The sequence below is a fragment of the Pan paniscus genome, chromosome 1, assembly GCF_029289425.2.
Source record: "Pan paniscus chromosome 1, NHGRI_mPanPan1-v2.0_pri, whole genome shotgun sequence".
Classification (NCBI taxonomy): Eukaryota; Metazoa; Chordata; class Mammalia; order Primates; family Hominidae; genus Pan; species Pan paniscus.
This window is the reverse complement of record NC_073249.2, coordinates 167,292,854-167,305,472: the sequence shown is the minus strand read 5'-3', so window position 1 is coordinate 167,305,472 and position 12,619 is coordinate 167,292,854. Positions and strand designations below refer to the sequence as shown.

General features: G+C 41.6%; 1 protein-coding gene across 9 annotated transcripts in view; it reads left to right on the top strand.

The window, feature by feature from the left end:
• Positions 1 to 12,619, top strand: part of FGGY (FGGY carbohydrate kinase domain containing) — a 459,452-nt gene that overhangs the window by 243,837 nt on the left and 202,996 nt on the right. The gene's annotated exons all lie outside the window — the stretch shown is intronic.

The following is a 12,619-nucleotide window of genomic DNA, read 5'->3' as shown; positions in this document are numbered from 1 at the left end:
ATTTGTCTGTTTGTTTGTTTGTTTTTTGATGTCTTTAACAGTGAGCCTTCCTCAAACAATGTATTAGATAGAATTGCAACTTCCTCAGCTGAAATTAGTTCATCAGTGATTACTTTCTCCATGGAATGTTAATACATTGAGTTTCTCTTGTATATATAACCAGGGATTCTGAGCCTCTTTCATCTCTGCCTTGGGCCACACAGCCCCATAGAAAGATGATGGAAGGGAGAAGAAGGGAAGAACACCTGCCAGCCTGCCAGAATTTCGGCTATAGATTGGCAGGCAGACAGCTGAATGGAGGGAGGATATGGACAATGAAAAGGACCATCTAACTTGAGGGCACAGTGCCCACCGACAGCACAGCAGGTGCTGCCAGGCCTGTACAGAGCTGGAAATCCTGGCAAGATGGTAGCTGCTCCATCTTGTCTGGCCCAGTTACTGCCTCTGACCCATGCTGAAGGGAGTCTGGGGAGTTACCATTCCAAAGAACTCACAAGAAAACAGAACTGACTTGGATATATTCCAGGTTTGCCTAGTGGTACTTCAAAATGGTAGATTGAATGTTATTTTAAAAGTCATTTTAAAATTATTTCCTTTGAAATACAGAATTTAGTAGGAGAAAAAGCAGAAGGAGAATGAAAAATAATATGGATATGCAGAATATATCCAAAAGAAATGTGTACTTCAATGTACCAAAAATATGTACAGGGATACGGATAACACCATTTCAACAGCTTAATGGTTAGAAAAAAGTATGATTTCTGGAGCCAGACTACCTAAGTTTATATTCCATGCTGTCACCTACTGTCTTTGTGATCATGTGTCAGTTACTGAACATGCTGAGTCTAAATATTTCATCTCCAAAATGGGCATCATCATAGCAGTTGTAAGAATTAAATAAGTTAATTTACCTAAAACACTCAAAACAGCACCTGGCCTGCGTAAATACTACACAACTACTAGCTGCTGCTGCTGATAACAGCTAAGCCATTTTTGTGGCTGAGAGTCAGCAGCCACAGCCAGGGTGGAGGAGATCCTTCTAATCATAAGGTCAGAGGAAAGAGGGCCTCAGTAAAGAAGCCTTCTTAGGCCCATACAGCAGGAATTACTTCTTGCCAAAAGACTTGTTTGTCCTCTCTTGAAGCCATGATTAGTCTGCCTCTGCCATGTCCTTGGCTCCTCAGGAGATTTTAAGCTCTTTGAGGACAGGGATTACAGTTTTTTTCAAGTATTATTTCCCCAGCAGTGCTGAGCACAGTACCTGATGTAAAGTTGTGCTCTGTAAATGTTTACTGAATTGAATCCTTCTAAACAGAGGAGGGAGATACTATTAATCAGGGCTGAATGTGTGACAGTACTGTTCTTTCAAGCCAAGACTATATGTATGTTCTTTACTTTTTTTTTTTTTTTTTTGAGATGGAGTTTCACTCTTGTTGCCCGGGCTGGAGTGCAGTGGCACGATCTTGGCTTACTGCAACCTCCGCCTCCCGGGTTCAAGCAATTCTGTCTCAGCGTCCCGAGTACCTGGGATTACAGGCATGCACCACCACGCCCGGCTAATTTTGTATTTTTAGTAGAGATGGGGTTTCTCCATGTTGGTCAGGCTGGTCTCGAGCTCCCAATCTCAGGTGATCTGCCTGCCTTGGCCTCCCAAAGTGCTGGGATTACAGGCATGAGCCAACACACCTGGCTTTTTTTACTTTTAAATCATCATTTCCCTTTTAGAGATGGGATGTCAGAGGCCCAAAAAACTCAGTTCATTTGCGTGAGGTCATGTAAGTGGTGATATCTGGAAGTGTCTCCCTCAAAGTCAGTGCCCTCCCTCACAGGCACTCATTCCCTAAGGCACCTAGGATGGGCACAGAGAAAGGAGAACCAAGCTTGGCTGGGGCTGCTGTCCAGAGAAGGTGGGCAGGTGTCAAGAGCAGGTGCAGAGGTGGAGAGGAGAGCTAAATCTTGTCCTCAGTAGAAGCAGAGATGTCATTTCAACTGCAGGTTTTGAAAAATGTCAGTGCATACTTCATGAGATTTTCTGAATTCATTTTTACTCTCATCTTCTACACTATTTACCTAAGCTGTTGTTCTCTTTGAAACTATGTCAGCCACATGTCATTCATTGTGCCACAACCCTGGGCTTTTTATCCTGCTTAGGGTTTTGTTTTGTTTTGCTTGTTTTTTCTCCCCAGCTGCTCTGCCTATCACTTAATTCTCTGAGCCCTCTGGCCTGAGTCTTATCCGGTGGTGTGGGTCACCTTACAATCCCATTTCTAGTCTCCTGGGAATAGTGGTGGCAGGCGAGGGATAGAATCAACATCCAGGTTCAGAATCTATTTGTCTTTTTGGTCTTATTGTCCGAAGCTTGAGTCAAGGATAAATTAATCAGTCTAGATGTGGGAGAGCCCTCTAACCCTCCCCAGGGAAAATCCTAGCCTTTATAGAAACTTGACCTGGTTTTGGCTCTCAGAGTTAATTCCAAGCTGTGAAGAATCTGTCAATGTTCAACTAACCCCGACAAAACCTTTGGAAGTTTCTGTTGCAACCGAAACTCTTATCACAGGAGGTGGTACTGAGCTTGGCATCAGAGGTTGGAGAGAGAAGAGAGCTAGCCTGCTAATTAATTTTTTTTTTCCTTAAATTTCAGGCTTTTTTTTTTTAGTTTTAATGTTCTAAAGAACCTGTCCTGTCACTTTCCATCTCTTTCCTGGTGTTTTCCTCAAGCATCTCACTGGTTTGTTTTATGTTTTTGAGGGGATTATCTGGGGTGCTGATTACTTTCCCTACCTTCAAGGAGCCTTTGAATAATTTTATAAATGAGACCATTTGTCTAGGGGCAAGAGAAGGTTGCTGAAGGCAACCTAGTCCTGCTTTCTCCCAAGAGAAATTGTACACTAACATTTGTTTAGTAGTGCCTATATCCCAAGTACAAGGCTCTTGCCTTATACCTAGGATGAGCAACTATTCCAGTTTGCCCCAAGATAAGCTGGGGGGTTTCCTTGGGTCCTGGACCTTAAATAGAGTGTAGAGGAGGAGAGTTATCTTTTCTTCTGTCTATCCTAGGTTCATAGCTGGGGCCCTTTTAACAAAAGATAGATTAACAAGAGAGAAGCATACACATTTATGTAATATGTTTTATGTGATATGGGAGGTATCATACAGAAATGTAGACCCAGAGGAACAGTTAAACATGAGTATTTTTATGTTAGGCTTGATGAAGAGTAGACAGACATGGAAAAATATGATAGGGCAAGAAGGGCATGATTTAATGGTAATAAACTGGGGAACTTAGCAAAGCCTGTTAGTGCAGTTTCATCCGTGTGATCCTTCATCTCCAGATACAAGGATGGTGCTTTCCTTTGAGTACAGGGAGGGCACCTCTCACATGAGGGTCTTATGACTTGTTTCAGGGGACAGTCAGAAAATCCTAGGTTTAATGACCTGCTTTAGGGGAGAATGGTGGGGGAAAGGTAAGAGTGACCTCTATGCCTCTGTGATTTTCTCAGATACCTTCAGCTTAAACTATTCAAAATACTAACATGCCATATTTTGGGATAGCATGTCCTGAACCCCATCAAGTGCAGATACCAGGAAAAATGACCCTGTAAAGGAAATGCCATTATTTCCACCTTACAAGTGAGAAAAGTGAGGTTCGAAGAGGTGTGTTCACTTACAGAAGTTTGCACAGGAAACTGGTGGTGAGAAAGAATCAAATATAGATCTGTCAGACTTCAGACCCAGAACTTTACACCAACCAACTTCTTCAGAATGCAGAGTTCCATCTCCTTCAGACTGTGTAGCTCAATAGTTTTGTACCATCTCGCTATTTTTCTCTACTGTGTATTTGACTTTGTCTCTTTTGTCTCAGGGTGTACTTGAAAGCCTTTACCTCCCCATCTTCCTTCCCTGATGGCTGATATACTTCTGCCTCACCTGCTTTAGGAGCCCCTGCCTCCAACCATCCAAACTAGGTCAGGGGCTGGGGCTCCTTCCTTCTGTTAGACTATTCAGATCTGAGTCACTGGTCACTCGCATAGTGTCTTATAAATGTCTGCCTGTGTATTTTTCCACCACTGCTAGACTGGGATCTTGTAGAATACAAGGAAACAACTTTCATCTTTAGATTTCTAGCACCCAGCATAGTTCCTGGCTTATAATTGGGGATCAGTAAATAGCTGTTGAATTAATCAATTTATAAATTTTCAGGAAGCATTTGTTTGCCTTCGAGTCACAGTATTTGATCTATTTAAGGACTTATTCGTAAGATGCATTTGTGATGCTTAGGCCAGTTCTCTTAATTTTTTTTTCTATTTTTAATTTTTACAAAGTAATTTTTGTGTGTTAACTTGGCTGTTTGGATTAGATTTCAACCTGATACTTTACCATGCCTAATGTCTGAGAATGAGAAATTGTCTTTTCTGAAGTCATAGATGATAATGTCCAAGTAATCTAGAGGCTGTGTTGAAGTTAGGAAGAAAGGAATTTCTGACATCAAGTTTTTGCTTTGTCTTCACTGTGGATTTTTCTAGTTTTCTCTAAGTCTCAAATTTCCAAGCTATACATATTAGCCTACCTTTGAGATTTGATCTTTCTGGGTAGGAAGGAGAAACAGAGGAGTGAGACCCAGTTATCAGAAGGTCTGTTCTTTGTTCTCTCCACTCCTCGCTATACAACCAGCCTCTTGAATTGGTTTCTGATTGCTCTAAGTCATGGAGGAGTGTGGCATGAAGACAGAAATGATGAATGCCATCCCAAGTTAAACTGCAGTATGCATGGTGCTACATGTAATTGTGGATTTTCATGAAATAAGCAGATTTTGGTTTATACTTAATGTTTAAAATGCTAGCCTGGGTTATACCTACTACCTGGTACCTCATTTTCCTTATTCCTTTGGGCCCCCAATTATTTTGTCATCAGTTGTATAGTCAAGGACAGAAAACAGATGTTCCAATCAATCTAAGTAAACCCAAATAACTCTGGCAAAGCACACACTGTGCTGAAAGCAAATGAACTGTTATGCCAAGCCTTGCTATTAACACCAAAGATTGGAAGTTGTTGGTAGTAACATCAAAAATGGTGAAAATATATTGAGTAAACTGTCCCAGACATTGTTCCACTCAGTTAATCTCTATGATAGCCCTATAAGCTACATTCTATCATCATTCCAATTTTATAGATCAGGAGACTGAGACATAGGAAACTTAAGTGATTTGACCTACTTGCCAGACTTGAAACCAAGCAGTCGAGTTCCAGTGCCCTTGCTTTGAACCATTACGCCCTAACTAGTTCATATATCTAGTAAATGTCTGTTTACAACTTATGTAGAAAAAGACCTTCCCTATTATCTTTCTTGCTCTGCAGAGGGTGGGAGGGTTGGGGTGGGGAGGGGGCAGTGGCAGTGTCAAGGTGTGTAAAATTTCTCTGTTGACTTAAAACATAGGATTATTATTATTATTATTATTATTTGAGACGGAGTCTGGCTCTGTTTCCCAGTGCAATGGCGCGATCTCGGCTCACTGCAATCTCCGGCTCAGTGCAAGCTCTGCTTCCCAGGTTCACGCCATTCTCCTGCCTCAGCCTCCCAAGTAGCTGGGACTATAGGTGCCGCCACCATGCCCGGCTAATTTTTTGTATTTTTAGTAGAGACAGGGTTTCACTGTGTTAGCCAGGATGGTCTCGATCTCCTGACCTCGTGATCCACCCTCCTTGGCCTCCCAAAGTGCTGGGATTACAGGCGTGAGCTACCACACCCGGTGCAGTAAAAGTAAACCTACTTTAGGATTTAGTTGGGGTAAGTTCTAGACCACATTTCTTTCAAGGTCAAAGCAATACTTCATGAAACATTGGGATTACCTTTTTGACTTTTTTTTTTTTTTTTTTTTTTTTGAGATGGAGTCTCGCTCTGTGGCCCAGCCTTGAATGCAGTGGCGCGATCTCGATTCACTGCATCCTCCACCTCCTGCGTTCAACCAATTCTCCTGCCTCAGCCCCCTGAGCAGCTTGGACTACAGGCGCGTGCCACCATGCCTAGCTAATTTTTATATTTGTAGTAAAGACGGGGTTTCACCATATTAACCAGGCTGGTCTTGAACTCCTGACCTCATGATCCACCTGCCTCAGCCTCCCAAAGTGCTGAGATTACGGGCATAAGCCACTATGCCCGGCCACCTTTTTGACTGTTTTACTCCCCTTCATTTGCTAGGCTTGAGGTTAACCCTTTGGGTTTGCTTTAGTGGCATTTTGACAGTAAGTCCTGAAAGAGATCTGAGTTCAGCTATCCTATTGTCTAGGAATAGTTGGAGTTCTTGTAAGTAGTTGAAAAGAAAGGAACTAGCTTCTGTGAACTCCACGAGATAATGTAGGATAAGGTAGAATTAGAGTCAGGTAGATCTGGGTGTGATAGTCCCACCCCCAGGTCCCCCGCAATTTTAGTAGTGTGGGACCTTGTAGAAGTTGCTTGAAAAACTTTACTCTCCTTTTCTCTATTTGTAAATCAAAGTGATAATAACTACCTTGCAGTATCACTGTGGGAATCAAATATGATAATATTTGCAAAGTGTCAAGCACAAAGCAATCTCCCAATAATCAAGGATCTTAGAACCTTTAGTCTTTACCAGTGATTTTTGACAAGGTATGTTGTGAGGCTCCAGTAATTACATTATTACCCATGAGTTGTCACTCAAAACCAATCAATATTTTTCACCTTTATTCATATTTAAGACACGGAGCCTTTGTCCGTGATTAAATGTGCTATTGTTACCTAGAAAATGTCTTGTGCTTTACTAGTATGTGACTTCTGCCACACACATTCATTTATTCATTCATTCATTCATTCATCAACAATAACAACAAAAAATAGTGAGCCACTGCAGTGTGAAGACTTGCCCTGGCCTCCGTTTGCTTATAGTGTAGTAGAGGGATTTGTTTGTGTTGTCTGTGCAGACACACAAACTACAGTTACAGTGACAGAATCTGTAGAGAGTCAGAAGATGGGCTACAAAGGAAGGAGGCTTGGTCGGTTCTGCTGGTCTGGGGTGTTTTGGGGATGTGGGGAGATGTGATCAGGAAAGGCTTCTGATGCTGCAACTGAGTCTTCAAAATGGAGTCCGTGTTCCCCAGGATTGTTATGGGATGAGGTGTATTGGTGGAAAGGATATCCTAGGCAGAGGGAGCAAAGTAAACAAATGCTTAGTGGCAAGGACCACCAAATCACATTCAGGAATAAGGAGAAAAGGTCCCAACCATATGGAACCCTGCTCATGCCAGGCAATTCTGCAGGTCGTGGATGGCGTATCTCCCATTTATTGAGTACTGGTGTGTTCCACCTAAATCTCATTTAATTCTCACAGCAACTTTGTGGGTAAGTATTGCTATCCAAATTCTTCAGATATGGAAATTGAAGTTCTAAGGGGTCAAGGCACCTTTGCCCAAGGGGATGAAAGAGGGATTCAAGTCTAACTCTGAAGAAGTAGATAAACAACAAAAACAGCAATAACAATAATAAAAGTAATAAAAACAGCAAAGGTTCATATAGTACTAGGCATGTTTTAACCTGTACCGTTCAATATAATATCCACTAGCTATATGTTGCTACTTAAATGTGAATTAATTAGGATAGAATAAAAAATTCAGTCCTCAGTTGTACTAGCCACATTTTCAGGGCTCAATTGCCACATGTGTCTGGTATCTATCGTATCAGACAGTGCAAATATAGAACATTTCCATCATCACAGAATGCTCTTATTAGCACTGTTATGGGTACTTTACACCTATATTAACATATATAATTTTTATAATCTGTGAGGAGGATACTATTCATATTGTAGAGATGTGGAAATTGAGGCATAAGGAAGATAAGAAACATAAAGAAGATAAGAAATCACATGATGAATGAGTCCTTATTTTTAAGCACTGTGCCATAATACTAACCCAATATATTGTGTTCTGTTTAACATAAATGAATGTTAGTCAAAATAATGGACTTCAGTGTCTGCTTGTATGTAGTCTGGTGTTAAGTCTTCTGCAGAGAACACGTCTTTGATATGATTCTTATCCTTCCAGAAGCATACAGTTGTCAATTTGCATGTATAAAGCTGGTGGTCACTAGAGAGTCTTCTCTGGAGACCTTCCTCTCCAGGAACTCCAGAAACCTCCCAGCCAGCTTTGGCAAGAAACTCACTGGATGGGATTCATCAGTCAGTTCATTCATCCAAATGACTGAATCAAGAGTCTCAAACAGATGTAGTCTTAAATAATGTTCAAAACCCTTCTTATCCTTTTTGATACTTCAGAGAAGGTGCCTGAGGTTGTTATTAAAAGAGAATCTTTTTCAAGATGCCAACACATCAGACTCAAAGACTGAAAATCCTAGTTGAGTCCAACTTCTACCTCTAAGTTACTAAATAAACTCGACTAAATTACTTCACCTTTCTGAAATTCAATTTCTTCAACTGTGAACTGGAAATAAAATACACATATCACAGGATTTTCTAAGGACTAATTGAAGGTTACAGTGTTTGAGGATACTTTGCAAGCTATAAAGTACTTTATATGGCTATAAAGTGGAGATAATTATAACACAAATGCGAGAACTCAGGATGTTTTTCTTCTATATAACCTTGTAAGCTTTCAAAACTGCCACAGCGTGATAAATTATAGGAAAATGTACTCTTAATCATAACATTTGCAAAGTCTCTTTTTTATTTTACATAAATATAGTAGGGACTCAATGCTTGGGTGGAAGTATTGTTGGTTGGATGAATGGGAGAGATGAAGGGAGACAGCATATTAAATAAGAGAGCTGTTCATGAAGTTTTAAATGTTCCTTTTTTAACATTCTTTTTAAACATTGCTTGATATGAACTATGTGTGTTACATGGAGGGTTGGGAGACATTTAATTCATTGAGTTAGCCTGTTTTTCTGCTATTTGTTTTTTAATTCAACAAACATTTATTGAGCAACTGCCATCAGTTGGGCATTGTGCAAGTTTCAGGGAAAACACAGTTGATGATGTCACTATTTTTTTATGCCTGTTTCTTCATCTGCTAATTTTTCTCCTTAAACATTTTGAGGATTGCAGAATAAACTGACACTGGTATGGTCATATGAAGGGCCCCAGCGGTACCGAGGGCTGCACTTGTGTCAAATTGTTTCCTGATGTACACATGCAGCCTGTGAGTTCTCTGTGGATGGCAAAATATGTTTCTCCGGAAGGAAGAAAGCTCCTCCCACCTTTTCTTGCTTTTCCCTGCTTGACTCTGAACCTCTTTTCTCGGGGATAGCCCATCAAAGCACTGTGTGGCCAAAGGAAAAATAAGATGTCAGCTCTCCGACTTATGTGGTCTTGCAGTGAACATCAGCTATGCGTGGCTGATGAATTGGGGTGGACATTAGGCAGAGTGTAGAGAACCTCTTGAGGGGAAATGAGGCCAGTCCTGCCCAATATATATAATTTTAGGTAAGGAGATACCTCAGCTTGTATTTTAGGAGAAGCACTGTGTATATACTGAGAATGGCTGAGGAAGGACCTCCATTTGTAATTCATTTCTCTCATTGTGGGGATGAGAGAACCAGTTCAAACTTTTAGGCCATTTGTGGCAGAATTGCGGCTGAAACTCTTGTTTTTCTAACTCTTAGCCCATGGCTCTCACTGAGTTTCATGGTGAACTAGCACTTCCAAGTATGTTTTCATTATGTAAGACAATTATAACATCATAAAGTGAGGAGTATAGAAAGAACATAAGCTTTGGAGTCAGACAGCACAAGGTCAAATCCTGGCACTGCTTCTTAAATCCATGTGGCCTTGGGCAAGTTACCTGAACACTCTGCTCTGTTCTTCTACTTCTGCATCTATGAAGAGGAAGAAAGAATGTTTACCTGTTATGGATGTTGCAAAGATTAAATGAGAGAACATTCAAGGAGCTCAGCACAGTACCCAGCCTATCTTTGATGTTGATATGTTTACTAGAAAGGAAGAATCCAGTTGTCTCTTGATAGGGGGTTCAGATGATGATGATGGTGATGATGGTGGTGGTGGAGAGAGTGATGGTAGTGATGATGGTGACAAAGCTACCATTAAACATCTCTTTTTAAGCATTTCTGCAATATCACAACAACCATTTGATATTGTGATTTTCCTCATTTTATAGCAGATCCTTCTGTCTCCAAATTCCCTCCTTTTCTCATAATAGCACACTAGTTCTCAGGTTCTAAGTCTAGATATAGCAGCAGTGAATCTGCCAACCCAAGAAGAAACAAATAAATATTTCCTACACATTTCTTTTTCCTTCATTTTAATTCCCTTTTCGTATTGACTGACCCTGTAACATTAACTTTGCCTGTACTTTATGTTTATGCAACCAGTAAATGTGGGTGATTCTCAGGAATTCCTTGAACCTATTTATGATACCGTGGAGCAGCGTGGCCAACTCCTTTTCTGTCAAGGATCTCAGAATCAATATATTTAAGATCCCAAGATTTTGAGATGTACAGATAAGTGAACATTGACTGCCTGGCTATTGGATTTTTATCTTAGAGAAAAACCTGTGAGTCTTGGTGGGGAAGAACCAGCTCTTTGGAATCAGATTACCTGAATGTGAATCACAGCCCAGTTCCTTGTGAGCTGCGTGACCCTGGTGAAGTTACTACTCATTTCTAAGCTTCGATTTTCTTATCCATAAAATGAGGATAATACTAATACCAATGACATTAGTTTGTTGTAAGAATAAAATGAGACATGTATAGAAAGAGCATGTAAAAAGAGCTCAGTTAAAATGAGCTCATATCTTGGGTTATTCCTGTACAAAAGCCTTTGTGCTCTGAATGGAGAATCGTATCACTCAGGATTCACTCAGCAAAACACAAACCACTCTAATTGCTTAAAAAACCAGTAACTTAATACCCAAAAATGGCGATCCTGACGATGGAGGAGCTGAGAAGGGCTAATTCCCTATGAAGCAAATCAGAGATCAGTGAAATGGAAGCAGCTACCATCCCCAGGCTGGAGGGACTAAGGAGGGAGGTGGTGTTCTCATAGTCTGAGGGCAGGGGACACCAGCCAATGCTGGAGCCATGGCAGCCATGTCAACAGAGCCCGAGTGATGGAGGGGAAGCAGCTGCTGCCTGGCACAGAAGAGAAGTAGATAGGCTCTTGCTTCCCCTTGCCTGCAGGGGTAGCCCCACAATACTGAGCAGAGCAGGGGACTTGATCTGAAAACACATAGGCCAAGGATTCTTGCAGGCTAAAGTCTCAGACTTCTATCGCCTGGTTGTGGATATGTAACTACTGTGATAACTAACACAGAAAGTTTGGAAGAGTCTTACTTCCCCCTGTTGCTAGACCTCTGAACAATAGCAGAGATTCACAGGTTGCTGTGCCCCAGAAGGTAGAATTTGGAAAAAGCAGTGGAAAACCCTCAAAAGCTGTAAGAGGCCTGTCTCTGGCCTTTTTCTCACATTACTTTCTAGCAAGGGCTGCTGCTGAGCAGCCAGTGCCTTCAGTATCTGGGGATTTGTGGCCTGATGAGACATTCCCACCCTGCCGTTTACCTGGCTAACTTCTGCAGAATTGAGTATAGACTGAACTTCCTTGGGCCCCTATAGGTGGGTTAGCTGCCTTTGTGGCCCCTCCTGTGATACACTGATTTCCCTGCACTGAAATGCTCCATTTAGGCTTCCATCTCCTTCCCACCAGACTGTGAGCAGGGACTTGTCTTCTTCATCCTTGCATCCCCAAGCATTTGTACTCTTACTTCCTGTATTGAGCTAGCTACTGTGGTAGGTCCTGGGCTATGCATGTAAGTAAGAGTGCCAGCTACTAGCAACTTTTATTATAGAAGGGAGGCAGATGGGATATATGATGCTTTAAAATTACCCATGTCTTTTGTGCTAGGGAAGTCCATTGCATGAGACTATTTAACAGGGAGAATCGTCTGTTCTAGAGGGTCAGGGAAGCCCTATAATTAGGAGTCGGCCTGACAGCGAGGTTGGGGGAATGGCATTCCAGGCAGAGGGAAGAGCAAATGTGAAGGTCTTGAGGTGGGAAACAGCATCGAGGATTAGAGATTGAGAGCAAACGTGGCATTGCATGGGAGCTGACGAGGTCAGCAGGACCTGTTCTCTCCTGTGTCCAAGTCTCTGCGTCCTGCCTGAGCACTTTCCACCCCCAGCTTTGTGTTGTAGTCCTGCAAGTCTGCGTGTTTGTGGCTTCCACATCACACCTAGTATATATCATTTTGTGCATAGAAGGGGCTTGTTGGATATTTGAACAAATGAATACAATTCCAGGCCCTAAAGAGTCTTTCTAGCTTTCTTGTCACATTTGTAACTTTAGTTGCCCTGCAAGTATCAAGGAATACGAGCCCTATGGGGAAGAAGCCTGAATTTATACCATTTATGGGAAACCCTCTGCTATTTGGCATTCTGTTACTAGGAACTCGCTCTCAGTCATTCTCTCCTTCACAATTGGAGTTCTGCGATAAGTAGTAGTAAGAATGGTGACCTAGGGATGCCAAAAAGATTCAGTCATCAGACCGTCCTTTGCTTTTGCTTCTTTGGGACTGAGATGTGATGTGTTAAACCAGATTCCATTTGGCTCCGCTCCTTCTTAGCAGGGACCTTAGGCAA